This window comes from Tamandua tetradactyla, chromosome 1 (assembly GCF_023851605.1).
Source record: "Tamandua tetradactyla isolate mTamTet1 chromosome 1, mTamTet1.pri, whole genome shotgun sequence".
In the NCBI taxonomy this organism is placed as follows: Eukaryota; Metazoa; Chordata; class Mammalia; order Pilosa; family Myrmecophagidae; genus Tamandua; species Tamandua tetradactyla.
In genome coordinates this window covers 124,218,911-124,234,858 of record NC_135327.1, presented here as the reverse complement: position 1 = coordinate 124,234,858, position 15,948 = coordinate 124,218,911, and the positions used below count along the sequence as shown (strand labels likewise).

The window sequence follows — 15,948 nt, the reverse complement described above, 5'->3', positions numbered from 1 at the left end:
GAGAAGCAAGTTTCCCAAGCCGAGGCAGGCGGCACCCCTCTTTTGCGGGCGGCTTCGAGTCTCTGCTTCGAGTCCGCGGATACGAGTCTCGGATAGGAGGGCTATCCAAGCAGCGGTAGCCCCCCCCTACGGGAGGCTTCCTGGTCCGGTGAGGAATCCCCCAGGCCCGCTGTGGCCCGCAACCAGCCACAGGGTCCCCTCAAGCCGCGGCAGCTGACGCCCCCACCACGCGCGGCCCCTGAACCAACGGAGAGAATTGGATCCGAAATCCCCAGGCCACGGAGATCGGTGACTGGGGGAGACCCATTCCAAACACTTGAGACAAACGTGTGCCACGTGCGCCACATACTGGGCAAGATAAGAAAAACAGATCCCAGAGATTTCACAGAAAAATATTACAACCTTGCTGGGTCCAACACCAAGAGAAATCTGAATAAATGCCCAGATGCCAGCAGCAGAAGATAACTGTCCACGCTCAAAAGATTGAGAATATGGCTCAGTCAAAGGAACGAACCAATAGCTCAAATGAGACACAAGAGCTGAGACAACTAATGCTGAATATACGAACAGAAATGGAAAACCTCTTCAAAAATGAAATCGATAAATTGAGGGAGGACATGAAGAGGACATGGGCTGAACATAAAGAAGAAATAGAAAAACTGAAAAAACAAATCGCAGAACTTATGGAAGTGAAGGATAAAGTAGCAAACATAGAAAAAATAATGGATAGCTACAATGATAGATTTAAAGAGACAGAAGATAGAATTAGTGAATTGGAGGATGGAACATCTGAATTCCAAAAAGAAACAGAAACTATAGGGAAAAGAATGGAAAAATTTGAACAGGGTATCAGGGAACTCAAGGACAATATGAACAGCACAAATATACGTGTTGTGGGTGTCCCAGAAGGAGAAGAGAAGGGAAAAGGAGGAGAAAAACTAATGGAAGAAATTATCACTGAAAATTTCCCAACTCTTATGAAAGACCTAAAATTACAGATCCAAGAAGTGCAGCGCACCCCAAAGAGATTAGACCCAAATAGGCGTTCTCCAAGACACTTACTAGTTAGAATGTCAGAGGTCAAAGAGAAAGAGAAGATCTTGAAAGCAGCAAGAGAAAAACAATCCATCACATACAAGGGAAACCCAATAAGACTTTGTGTAGATTTCTCAGCAGAAACCATGGAAGCTAGAAGACAGTGGGATGATATATTTAAAATACTAAAAGAGAAAAACTGCCAACCAAGACTCCTATATCCAGCAAAATTATCCTTCAAAAATGAGGGAGAAATTAAAACATTCTCAGACAAAAAGTCACTGAAAGAATTTGTGACCAAGAGACCAGCTCTGCAAGAAATACTAAAGGGAGCATTAGAGTCAGATACAAAAAGACAGAAGAGAGAGATATGGAAAAGAGTGTAGAAAGAAGGAAAATCAGATATGATATATATAATACAAAAGGCAAAATGTTAGAGGAAAATATTATCCAAACAGTAATAACACTAAATGTCAATGGACTGAATTCCCCAATCAAAAGACATAGATTGGCAGAATGGATTAAAAAACAGGATCCTTCTATATGCTGTCTACAGGAAACACATCTTAGACCCAAAGATAAACATAGGTTGAAAGTGAAAGGTTGGGAAAAGATATTTCATGCAAATAACAACCAGAAAAGATCAGAGTAGCTATACTAATATCCAACAAATTAGACTTCAAATGTAAAACAGTTAAAAGAGACAAAGAAGGACACTATATACTAATAAAAGGAACAATTAAACAAGAAGACATAACAATCATAAATATTTACGCACCGAATCAGAATGCCCCAAAATACGTGAGGAATATACTGCAAACACTGAAAAGGGAAATAGACTCATATACCATAATAGTTGGAGACTTCAACTCACCACTCTCATCAATGGACAGAACATCTACACAGAGGATCAACAAAGAAATAGAGAATCTGAATATTACTATAAATGAGCTAGACTTAACAGACATTTATAGGACATTACATCCCACAACAGCAGGATACACCTTTTTCTCAAGTGCTCATGGATCATTCTCAAAGATAGACCATATGCTGGGTCACAAAGGAAGTCTTAACAAATTTAAAAAGATTGAAATCTTACACAACACTTTCTCGGACCATAAAGGAATGATGTTGGAAATCAATAATAGGCAGAGTGCCAGAAAATTCACAAATACATGGAGGCTCAACAACACACTCCTAAACAACGACTGGGTCAAAGAAGAAATTGCTAGAGAAATTAGCAAATACCTCGAGGCGAATGAAAATGAAAACACAACATATCAAAACTTATGGGACGCAGCAAAGGCAGTGCTAAGAGGGAAATTTATTGCTCTAAATGCCTATATCAGAAAAGAAGAAAAGGCAAAAATTCAGGAATTAACTATCCATTTGGAAGAACTGAAGAAAGAACAGCAAGCTAACCCCAAAGCAAGCAAAAGGAAAGAAATAACAAAGATTAGAGCACAAATAAATGAAATTGAAAACATGAAAACAATAGAGAAAATCAATAAGGCCAGAAGTTGGTTCTATGAGAAAATCAATAAGATTGATGGGCCCTTAGCAAGATTGACAAAAAGAAGAAGAGAGAGGATGCAAATAAATAAGATCAGAAATGGAAGAGGAGACATAACTACTGACCTCACAGAAATAAAGGAGGTAATAACAGGATACTATGAACAACTTTACGCTAATAAATACAACAATTTAGAGGAAATGGACGGGTTCCTGGAAAGACATGAACAACCAACTTTGACTCAAGAAGACATAGATGACCTCAACAAACCAATCACAAGTAAAGAAATTGAAGCAGTCATTCAAAAGCTTCCTAAAAAGAAAAGTCCAGGACCAGACAGCTTCACATGTGAATTCTATCAAACATTCCAGAAAGAATTAGTACCAACTCTCCTCAAACTCTTCAAAAAAATCGAAGTGGAGGGAAAACTACCTAATTCATTCTATGACGCCAACATTACCCTCATACCAAAACCAGGCAAAGATATTACAAGAAAAGAAAACTACAGGCCGATCTCTCTAATGAATATAGATGCAAAAATCCTCAATAAAATTCTAGCAAATCGTATCCAACAACACATTAAAAGAATTATTCATCATGACCAAGTAGGATTCATCCCAGGTATGCAAGGATGGTTCAACATAAGAAAATCAATTAATGTAATACACCATATCAACAAATCAAAGCAGAAAAATCACATGATCATCTCAATTGATGCAGAGAAGGCATTTGACAAGATTCAACATCCTTTCCTGTTGAAAACACTTCAAAGGATAGGAATACAAGGGAACTTCCTTAAAATGATAGAGGGAATATATGAAAAACCCACAGCTAATATCATCCTTAATGGGGAAAAATGGAAAACGTTCCCCCTAAGATCAGGAACAAGACAAGGATGTCCACTATCACCAGTATTATTCAACATTGTGTTGGAGGTTCTAGCCAGAGCAATTAGACAAGAAAAAGAAATACAAGGCATCAAAATTGGAAAGGAAGAAGTAAAACTATCACTGTTTGCAGATGATATGATACTATACGTCGAAAACCCGGAAAAATCCACAACAAAACTACTAGAGCTAATAAATGAGTACAGGAAAGTAGCAGGTTACAAGATCAACATTCAAAAATCTGTAGCATTTCTATACACTAGCAATGAACAAGCGGAGGGGGAAATCAAGAAACGAATCCCATTTACAATCGCAACTAAAAGAATAAAATACCTAGGAATAAATTTAACTAAAGAGACAAAAAACCTATATAAAGAAAACTACAAAAAACTGCTAAAAGAAATCACAGAAGACCTAAACAGATGGAAGGGCATACCGTGTTCATGGATTGGAAGACTAAATATAGTTAAGATGTCAATCCTACCTAAATTGATTTACAGATTCAATGCAATACCAATCAAAATTCCAACAACGTATTTTTCAGAAATAGAAAAACCAATAAGCAAATTTATCTGGAAGGGCAGGGTGCCCCGAATTGCTAAAAACATCTTGAGGAAAAAAAACGAAGCTGGAGGTCTCGCGCTGCCTGACTTTAAGGCATATTATGAAGCCACAGTGTTCAAAACAGCATGGTATTGGCATAAAGATAGATATATCGACCAATGGAATCGAATAGAGTGCTCAGATATAGACCCTCCCATCTATGGACATTTGATCTTTGATAAGGCAGTCAAGCCAACTCACCTGGGACAGAACAGTCTCTTCAATAAATGGTGCCTAGAGAACTGGATATCCATATGCAAAAGAATGAAAGAAGACCCATATCTCACACCCTACACAAAAGTTAACTCAAAATGGATCAAAGATCTAAACATTAGGTCTAAGACCATATAGAACAGTTAGAGGAAAATGTCGGGAGATATCTTATGAATCTTACAATTGGAGGCGGTTTTATGGACCTTACACCTAAAGCAAGAGCACTGAAGAAGGAAATAAATAAATGGGAACTCCTCAAAATTAAACACTTTTGTGCATCAAAGAACTTCATCAAGAAAGTAGAAAGACAGCCTACACAATGGGAATCAATATTTGGAAACGACATATCAGATAAAGGTCTAGTATCCAGAATTTATAATGAGATTGTTCAACTCAACAACAAAAAGATAGCCAACCCAATTACAAAATGGGAAAAAGACTTGAATAGACACCTCTCAGAGGAGGAAATACAAATGGCCAAAAGACACATGAAGAGATGCTCAATGTCCCTGGCCATTAGAGAAATGCAAATCAAAACCACAATGAGATATCATCTCACACCCACCAGAATGGCCATTATCAACAAAACAGAAAATGACAAGTGCTGGAGAGGATGCGGAGAAAGAGGCACACTTATCCACTGTTGGTGGGAATGTCAAATGGTGCAACCACTGTGGAAGGCAGTTTGGCGGTTCCTCAAAAAGCTGAATATAGAATTGCCATACAACCCAGCAATACCATTGCTAGGTATCTGCTTGAAGGACTTAAGGGCAAAAACACAAACGGACATTTGCACACCAATGTTTATAGCAGCGTTATTTACAATTGCAAAGAGATGGAAACAGCCAAAATGTCCATCAACAGACGAGTGGCTAAACAAACTGTGGTATATACATACGATGGAATATTATGCAGCTTTAAGGCAGGATAAACTTATGAAGCATGTAATAACATGGATGGACCTAGAGAACATTATGCTGAGTGAGTCTAGCCAAAAACTAAAAGACAAATACTGTATGGTCCCAATGATGTGAATCGACACTCGAGAATAAACTTGGAATATGTCATTGGTAACAGAGTTCAGCAGGAGTTAGAAACAGGGTAAGATAATGGGTAATTGGAGCTGATGGAATACAGACTGTGCAATAGGACTAGATACAAAAACTCAAAAATGGACAGCACAATAATACCTAATTGTAAAGTAATCATGTTAAAATACTGAACGAAGCTGCATCCGAGTGATAGGTTCTTGTTTTGTTTTGTTTTGTTTGTTTTGTTCTTATTATTATTACTTTTATTTTTTTTCTCTATATTAACATTCTATATTTTTTTCTGTTATACTGCTAGTTCTTCTAAACCGATGCAAATGTACTAAGAAACGATGATCATGCATCTATGTGATGATGTTAAGAATTACTGATTGCATATGTAGAATGGTATGATGTCTAAAAAAAAAATGGTCAGCACAATACTGCCTAACTGTAATGTAATTATGTTGGAACGCTGAATGAAGCTGCATCTGATCTATAGTTTTTTTTTGTTTTTTTTTTCTTTCTCTTATATATTTTTGTACTTTTTATTTTTATTTGTGTTTTCTCTGTGTTATCACTTTATTTCTTTTTCTGTTGTCATGCTATTTCTTTCTCTAAATCGATGCATATGTACTGAGAAATGATGACCATACACCTATGTGATGATATTAAGAATTACTGATTGCATATGTAGAATGGATTGATTTCTAATGTTGTGTTAGTTAATTTTTTTTAATTAATAAAAAAAAAAAAAGGCTTCCCGTGATTAGATTAAGCATCACTCATTGCAGAAGACACTTCCCTTGGCTGATTACAAATGGAATCAGCTGTGATGCAGCTGATGTGACAATGATTTAATTCTATGAAATGTCCTCATCGCAACAGACAGGCCAGCACTTGCTCAACCAGACAAACAGGTACCACCACTTGGCCAAGTTGACACATGAACCTGACCATGACAACATACAAGTGACACCCAAGAAGACTATGTGTGGATGTCTCAGCAGAAACCATGGAGGTGAGAAGGCAATGGTATGATATATTTAAGATTCTAAAAGTGAAAAACTGTTAACCAAGAATTCTATATCCAGCAAAATTTCCTTCAAAAAAATGAGGGGGAAATGAAAAGATTTCAGATAAACAATCACAGAGAATCTTTGACCAAGAGATGGGATCTGCAAGAAATACTAAAGGGAGCATGACAGGAAGATAAGAAAAAGCAGGAGAAAGAGGTATGGAGAAATGAAGACAACCAGTAAAGGTAAAAAGAGAAAAAAAACTAGATATGATATATAAAATCCAAAAGACATGATGGCAGAAGAAAGTATTGCCTTTACAGTAATAACACTAAATATTAATGGATTAAATCCTCCAATCAAAAGACATAGACTGAAAAACCAATAACCAAATTTATCTGGAAGGGCGGGGTGTCCCAAATAGCTAAAAGTATCCTGAGAATAAAAAGTGTAGTCGGAGGTCTCACATTACCTGACTTTAGGGCGTATAATGAAGCTACAGTGGTCAAAACAGCATGGTACTGGCATAAAGGTACCTTGGTACTGACCAAGGGAATAGAATAGAATGTTCAGTTGTAGAGCATCTCATCTATGGACAATTGATCTTTGATAAGGCAGTCAAGCCAACTCACCTGGGACAGAACAGTCTCTTCAATAAATGGTGCTTGAAGAACTGGATATTCATATGTAAAAGAATGAAAGAGGACCCATATCTCACACCTTATACAAAAATTAACTCAAAATGGATGAAAGGCCTAAACATTAGATCTAAGACCATAAAACTGTTAGAAGAAAATGTAGGGAAATATCTTATAAATCTTATACTAGGAGGCAGTTTCCTAGACCTTACACCCAAAGCAAGAGCACTGAAGAAAGAAAGAAATGGGAACTCCTCAAAACTAAACACTTTTGCACATCAAAGACCTTTGTCAAGAAAGTAAAAAGACAGCCTACACAAGGGGAGACAATATTTGAAAATGATATATCTCATAAAGGTCTAGTATCCAGAACATATAAAGAGATTATCAACTCAACAACAAGAAGACAGCCAACCCAACTACAAAATGGGCAAAAGACTTGAACAGACACTTCTCAGAAGAGGAAATACAAATGGACAAAAGGCACATGAAGAGATGCTCAACGTCCCTGGCCATTAGAGAAATGCAAATCAAAACCACAATGAGATATCATCTCACACCCACCAGAACGGCCATTATCAATAAAACAGAAAATGACAAGTGTGGAGAGGATGTGGAGAAAGAGGCACACGTATCCAATACTGGTGGGAATGTCAAATGGTACAACCTCTGTAGAAGGCAGTTGGGTGGTTCCTCAAAAAGCTAAATATAGAATTGCCATATGACCCAGCAATACCATTGCTAGGTATCTACTCAGAGGACATGAGGGCAAGGACACAAACGGACATTTGCACACCAATGTTTATAGCAGCATTATGTACAATTGCGAAGAGATGGAAACAGCCCAAATGTCCATCAACAGACGAGTGGCTAAACAAACTGTGGTATATACATACGATGGAATATTATGCAGCTGTAAGACAAAATAAAATTATGAAGTATGCAACAACATGGACGGACCTTGAGGATATTATGCTAAGTGAGATTAGCCAAAAACAAAAGGACAAATGCTGTATGTTCTCACTGATATGAACTGACATTAGTGAATAAACTTCGAAGATTTCGTTGGTAATAGAGACCATCAGGAGATAGAAATAGGGAAAGATATTAGGTAATTAGAACTGAAGGGATACAGATTGTGCAACAAGACTGAATATAAAAACTCAGAAATGGACAGCACAATACTACCTAACTGTAATACAATTATGTTAAAGCACTGAATGAAGCTGAATGTAAGAATGATAGAGGGAGGAGGGCTGGGGGAATAAATGAAATCAGAAAGAATGATAGATGATAAAGATTGAGATGGTATAATCTAGGAATGCCTAGAGTGTATAAAGATAGGGACTAAATACGCAAATTTTAAAAATGTTTTTGCATGAGGAAGAACAAAGGAATGTCTTTACTGCAGGGTGCTGAAAATAGATGGTAATTAATATTTTAAAATGTCACCTTGTGAGACTAAAGCAAAAAATGTATATTTGGTACAAAATTTATATTTTGACTAGTGCATTTCCTAATATAACTTATGTAGACAGGGTAATTGAACACCATAGGTACATGGAACCTTGAGTAGGACATGAGATTTGGTTGGTTTGCCCAGAGTGATGCCCTGATAAATCCCAGAGTGATTTGATCAGTGAATAAAAAAGTATTTGCAAAGCCCCCTTCAGCGAATTGTGAGAATGGGGGAAAATTCAACTTCCCCAAATTGAATTCTTGATATTCTCACAAGCAGTGTGGACAACCAAAGCTATAGGCTGAGCCCCCACTCTTGGAGTTTGTTCATATGAAACTTAACCCCACAAAGGATAGGTCAAGCCTACTTAAAATTAGGCCTAAGAGTCACCCCCAAGAGAACCTCTTTTGTTACTCAGATGTGGCCTCTCTCTCCAGCCAACACAACAAGCAAACTCACCACCCTTTGCCTTTCTATGTGGGGCGTGACTCCCAGGGGTCTGGCAACGTGGGACAGAAATCCTAGAATGAGCTGAGACTCAGCATCAAGGGATTGAGAAAACCTTCTCGACCAAGAGGGGTAAGAGGGAAATGAGACAAAGTGTCAATGGCTGAGAGATTTCAAACAGAGTTGAGAGGTTATCCTGGAGGTTATTCTTATGCATTAAGTAGATATCACCTTGTTATTCAAGATGTAACGGAGAGGCTGGAGGGAACTGCCTGAAAATGTAGAGCTATGTTCCAGTAGCCATGTTTCTTGATGATTGTATAATGATATAGCTTTCACAATGTGACTGTGTGAATGTGAACCTTGTCTGATGCTCCTTTCTTTTATCTACCATGTCAACAGATGAGTATAACATATGGAATAAAAATAAATAATAGGAGGAAAAAATGTTAAATTTAGTTTGAAATGCTAGTGATCAATGAAAGGGAGGGGTAAGGGATATGGTATGTATAATTTTTTTTTCTGTTTTCATTTTATTTCTTTTTCTGAATTGATGCAAATGTTCTAAGAAATGATCATGATGATGAATATGCAACTATGTGATGACATTGTGAATTACTGATTATATTTGTAGAATGGAATGATCATATGTTAAGAATGTTTGTGTTTCTTTCTTGTCATATATATTTTTTAATTAAAAAAAATTAATTAAAAGATTAAAAGAAACATGTAGAAACTATCACAGATTAAACATATAACAACTAAATGCAATATGGGATCCTGAATTAGACCCTGGGATAAAAAAAGACAGTGTAACAACTGGTAAAATCCAAATTAAGTCTGGAGTTTATTCAATAGTAATATACCAATATAACTGTTTTTGTTCAGCTAATTGTACTATGATTATGAAAATTTTTGACATTAAGGGTAACTGGGTGAAGGGTAGGATGGGAACTCTACTTACTATTTTTGAAACTTTAAAATTATTTCAAAATAAACTTAAGAAACAAGATCCGACCTAAAACATTCTGAACACTTTCTTTTTTTTTTTAATGGAATAGTTGAGAAATTGTTTACCTTTCAGACTCTGTTAAGCATGCTTGATAAAATTTTAAGTTATTAAAAGGATAAATAAGAGTAAAAGATTTATACCTGTAGGAAGAAAGATATTAAATAAGGGAAGAACACAACAGAAGAGGAACAACAACAATAACAAAATTCAATCTCATTTTTTAAGCAAAAAAAACACTTGGACAGAAAAATTGAGGATGTCTTCATGACCTTGGCATGGGGAATGACCACTTAAATGGACACAAATAGCATTGTTTGTAGTAGCAACAGTTCGGAAATGTCAGCAATGTCCATAATAGTGGACATATTAAATAAACTATAATACATTCATTTAGCTCTGTTCCAGAACATTTATGGGCCCCACCCTATAATTTTCTATTTCCACAATATATTATCATATTTTATTTCTATTTTTTGTGCTTTTTGCGCCTTGTTTAAGAAATTTTTCTTTATTTGTTTCCGTATCAATTAGGTTCCCACAGGAAACAGATGATCTACTCAAGCTGGGTAAACCGAGGAAAGTTTGAGAGCGTATTTCCAAAGGTGTGGTGAGAATGTAGGGAAACCATAAAGGGTAATGCCTTAGTCAAGTCTAGTAACAGCAAGTGCAATTGTCACCCCTAAGCCTGAAGGGCAGGGAGCAAGAGAGAATCCGAGAGAGTGCACTGTGGACATATGTCCCCTCATGGAGCCTGGACACTAGATGGAGGATATTGTAATAAGAGAGCCAGGAGAAAAAAACCCCAACTCTCTTCCCATCTTATCTTCTGCTGTAGCTCCCCACTGACTGAATCCAACTGAAAGCCAGAGAGTATGAGAATCACTTGATAACGTCCCCCTGCAACACAAAGCAGGGTGGAAAAGAGTGGAGATGAGTGAGGATTGGAAAAATGGTCACAAATATTTCCCATTCTCCGTAGGGACTCTCAAAGGAGTCTATTTCCCTGCTTCTTGAATCTCAGCTTGAATATGTGACTTGTTTTGGCTAATGAGGCACTGGCAACATGATACAAGCAGAGGCTGAAAAGGCACAGATTGCAGATTGGAGCTTACAGTTTAGGAGAGCCCTACAATTTGGGGAGTTTCTTCCATGGATTCTGTGTGAAGTCTGGAGTAAGCTACTGGATGATGAGCGATACAAGGTCAGCCAGTCAATACCCAGAAGCAGAATGGCCTCTCTGACTGGCAACTGACCACAGAGCCCAGCCAACATCATCAGAACCGCCCTCCTGAGCCCAGCCTAAATTGATAACCCGTAGAATTGCTACACCGTAAAAGCTAATTGAATCATGGAGCAAATGGAAGATATCCAGCACAAATTCTAAAATTTTAAAGCTTTGCTTTTCACAGTTCTTCAATTCATTGGAAGTTATTTTGCATATGCTTGGAGGTATGATTCTAATTTTTTCTCATATGCTTAGCTAAATGCCTCTGATAATTTATTAAACAGCAAGTCCTCTCTTCACTGATTTCTAATGTTGTCTCTACAATACATCACTGATGTGTGGGTCTGTTTCTGGACTTTTGGTTGTACTACTTTCCTCTGTCTAAGTTTGCATCAGTACCACATATTTTATTTATTTATATATTTTTATTTTTAAGCTTTTTTTTATTAATTAAAAAATTAACAAAAAATATTTAGATATCATTCCATTCTACATATACAATTAGTAATTCTTAATATCATCACATAGTTGCATATTCATCATTTCTTAATACCACATATTTTAATAATTATAACTGTGACCTTGATATCTGGTAGGGAATGTTCTCTCACCTTATCATTTTTCTTCTAAACTGTTGTGGGTATTATGGACCCTTTACACAGCCATATGAATTTCAGGATCAGTCTGTAAAGTACCACAAATAGCTGTTTGAATTTCTATCAGAATTGAGTTTGTAGATTAATTTTGTGAAAAAGTGATGTAGCCATGATATTGAATCTTCCTATTTAATAACATGAAATATTTCTATTGCTATTGAAAATGTTACATCTGTCATTGTCTAGTTTTTGAAATATCATTGTATAGAAACACAATTAATTATTGTATTTCATCTGGAATGTGATCTGGCTGGGCTCATTAGTTCTAAAGATTCATACATTCTAGGTTTTCTATAAAGACAATATTATAAACATTGAGTTTTAGTTTCTTCTTATACAGTTCTATGACTCTTGTTCATAAATTATTCTAATTGAACTACTAACTTTAGTCCATAGTTTACATTAGGGTGTTTTTGTGTTGTATAATCCTATGATTTGTTAAAAAAAATTATACTAGTAATAAAGGTAACCCAAAATGTTCCCTTTTGACCAAATTCAAACATATAAAACATTGGTAATTACATTCAAAATGTGCTACCATCACCACCATCCATTACCAAAATATTTTCATCACCCTGAACAGAAATTATCCGTACGATTAACCTTTACCAGAGATCTTTATATCTTTTTGCTGCTTTTATCTACTGTCTAGTGTCCTTTCCTTTTAATCTGAAGAACTCCATTTAGCATTGCTTGTAGGGCAAATTTATTGATGATAAACTTCCTTGGTTTTTGTTTAATGGGAGAGTCTTGATATCTTCCTTATTTTTTCTTTTTTGGCCTGGGCAGGCTCCAGGACTCAAAACCTGGACTTCAGATCGGCAGGCAAAAATTCTTGCCACTTTAAGCCATTGTTGTACCGCTCTTCCTTATTATTTTTTTCTTCCTAATTTTTGAAAGACAGTTTTACTGGATATAAAATTCTTGGTTAGCAATTATTTTCTATTAGTATGTTATTTCATCCCACTGCCCTCTTGCTTCCATGATTCTGATGAGAAATCAACACTTTTTGCGGTTCCTTGTACATGAAATGTTTCTTTTCTCTTGCAGGTTTTGGGACTCTTGTCCTTGGCATTTGTCAGTTTGAGTACTTTGTGTCTGGGCATGGTTCTCTTTGATTTTATCCTATTTGGGGTTAGCTGGCTTCTCAAATGTACTCAGTCATGCCTTTTGTTAAATTTGGGCAGTGTTCTGCTATTATTCCTTGAATATTCTTTCTGCTCCTTTCTGTCTTTCTTCTCCTTCTGTGATTCTCATAATGTGAATATTGGCATGCTTGAAGATGTTCACCTCTTAGGCTTTTATTCATCTTTTAAAATTCTTTTTTATTTCTGCTATATCATGAGCATGAATGATTTCTATTGTATTGTCTTTGTGTTTACTCATTCTTCCTTCTGCCAGCTCTGATCTGCTGTTGAAATCTTGTAGGGAATTTTTCATTTCACTTATTTTGGGCTTCAATTCCAGTATTTGTGGTTATTTACTTGTTAAAAATTTCACTTTATTGAGATTCTCATATTCTTCCTTCATTGTTTTCTGACATCCTTTTAAGTCTTTATGCTTCCCATTATTTCCTTGAGCATATTGAGGATCATTTGAAAAAATATCATTGCTACTTCCAATGTCTGGTCTTCATTGATAATTTCTGATTTTTTCTTGTTCCTTTGGATGTGTCATCATTTCCTGCTCTTTATTTGCCTTGTAATCTTTTGTTGTACAAGTGTACATTTTAATATTTTAACATGTTAACTCTGGGATTTAGTCCCTGAGCTGTCTGCTTCTTAAGTTTCTATCCAGTTGGTGGTATAACAGAGCTTTCCTTTAATGCCATGAGCTAAGAAAAGAAAAAGAGTCAAAAACAATAAACACCTTTCACATTCTTTGCAAATTGGCTGTGTGTTGGCTGGTGCTCTCCTTCAGAGTTTAGTCCTCCTATCAAGATGATCAGCTCAAAGTGAAGGCAAGGGGTCCTCTCTGTCTTTTCTGAGCATGTGTTCTGTCCTGAGAAAGCACTTATGACCTTAAGAATTACCTCTTTACAGGGTTTATTGTATCTTATATATATTTTTGTATTTTAATAGAGTGTAGGTTTACAGAAAATTGTGCATAAAATACAGTGATCTCATATACTGCCCTATTATAAACACCTTACCACATTAGTGTGGTACATTGTGGTACATTTGTCATTACAATTCATGAAGGAACATTTTTGTAATTGCATATTAACTATAGTCCATTGTTTCTAATAGGGTTTATTATGTTGTATGGTTGCATAGTCCTACGTTTCTTCTCAATTTTTATTCTAGTAACATATGTACAACCTAAAATTTCCCCTTTCAGCCACATTCATATATAATTCAGTGCCATTAATTACTTTCACAATGTGTACTAATATCATCACCATTAACTATCAAAACTTTATGATAAACCCAAACAGTAACTCTGCATAATTTAAGCATTAACTCTATATTTTCTCACCCCATCACATGGTAAACTATAGTCTAGATTCTCATTCAGTGTGTTTGCTTATTCTAATTATTTCACATCAGTGATATCATACAATATTTGTCCTCTTAGGTTTGGCTTATTTCACTCAACATTATGTCTTCAGAGTTCATTCATGTTGTCACCTATATTAGAACTTCCTTTTTTCGACTGAATAATATTTCACTGTATGTATATAGCATATTTTACTATCCATTCATTGATTTATGATACTTGGGTTGCTTCCATCTTTAGGAAATTGTAAATAATGCTGCTATGAACATTAATGTGCAAATATCTGTTTGAGTCCCTGCTTTCAATTTTTTTGGATATATACCTAGAAGTAGGATTGCCAGGTTATGTGGCTTAACTTTCTGAGGAACCACCAAACTGTCTTTCTCAGCAGCTGACCCTTTTTACAGTCCCACAACAATGAATGAGTGTTCCTATTTCACCATATCTTCTTCAATACATGTTATTTTCTTTGTTTTTAATAGTAGCTGTTCTAGTGGGTGCAAATTTGTATCTCATCGTGCCTTAGATTTGCATTTCCCTGATAGCTAATGATGCTGAACATCTTTTCATGTGCTTTTTGGTCATTTTGTATATCTTCTTTGGAGAAATGTCTATTCAAGTCTTTTATCCATTTTAAAATTGGGTTGTCTTTTTATTGTTAAGTCGTATGATTTCTTGATATATTCTGGATATTAAGCCCTTATCAGATATGTGGCTCCCAAATATTTTCCCCTATTGAGTTTGTTATCTTTTTTACTTTCATGATAAAGTCCTTTTATGCACAAAAGTTTTTAATTTTGATGAGGTCCCATTTAGCTATTGTTTTCTTTGGTTGCTTGTGCTTTAGGTCTAAAGTCTAATAAACCATTATGTAAAACAAGATCCTGAAGATGTTTCCTTACATATTCTTCTAGGAGTTTCATAGTTCTGGTTTTTGTACAGGCCACTGACATAATCATTTCTTACAGTATGTTAGCTGTCCACAAACTTCTTCTACCTACAGAGCAATTTCTGGGAGGTTGAGACAGGGATGTATTTCTTGCTTCAGTGTTTCAGGCACAGACAGACAAGCATTATTAACATAGGGGTACTCTGCTCCCTCTAGAAGAGGGCCAAGGATCCACAGTGGGAGTGCAGTCCAACTCCATACTGGGCCAGTAAGGGGGCAGGGGGAGGGCCAGCAAGGTCCTCACGAGCTTCCCTTACCATTTTAAAAGCTGCATTTATTTGAGTCAACATTTGACCATTTATTGCAACCCTGTAATTGTTTTCTGGAATTCTGAGGAAGATGGCCCTGCCGACTTATGCTAGTTGTTCAAAGATTCTGTGTGTTGCAGTGCTACCATGGAGCATAGCGCACTGCCATTTTGGTTGACTGGGACTTTTGCTTATTTTTATTGCCTAATTGTATTAGTTTCAATATGAAATATAGGGATTACAATACCAATCTTTGTTTTGTTCTTTTAACTTGTCAATGTAGTATATTACTTCTTTATTGGTCATCTGACATTTCTTGTGTAAATCAAACTTGGTAATGACATATTATTTTTTACTTCTGAATTAGATGTAACATTTACTCAAAAATTTCACCCCATATTCATTAGTAATTTTGCTGTTAGTTCTCCTTTTTTTGTACTGACTTCGTCCAATATTGATGTTGAGGTTAAACTACCCTAATAAAATGGGCTGGATAACTTACCATAAATATCTACTT

At 36.0% G+C, this 15,948-nt stretch overlaps 1 protein-coding gene across 6 annotated transcripts in view; it reads right to left on the bottom strand.

The window, feature by feature from the left end:
* The window catches only part of LRRD1 (leucine rich repeats and death domain containing 1), a 42,896-nt gene that overhangs the window by 24,202 nt on the left and 2,746 nt on the right, over positions 1–15,948 (bottom strand). For 2 of the 6 annotated variants that reach the window (XM_077160291.1, XM_077161793.1), the window contains exon 2: positions 11,691–11,763. The exons of the other annotated variants lie outside the window; for them this stretch is intronic. The gene's annotated coding sequence lies outside the window, so the exon portion shown is untranslated. The remainder of the gene's footprint in view (positions 1–11,690; positions 11,764–15,948) is intronic. 6 annotated transcript variants of the gene reach the window in all.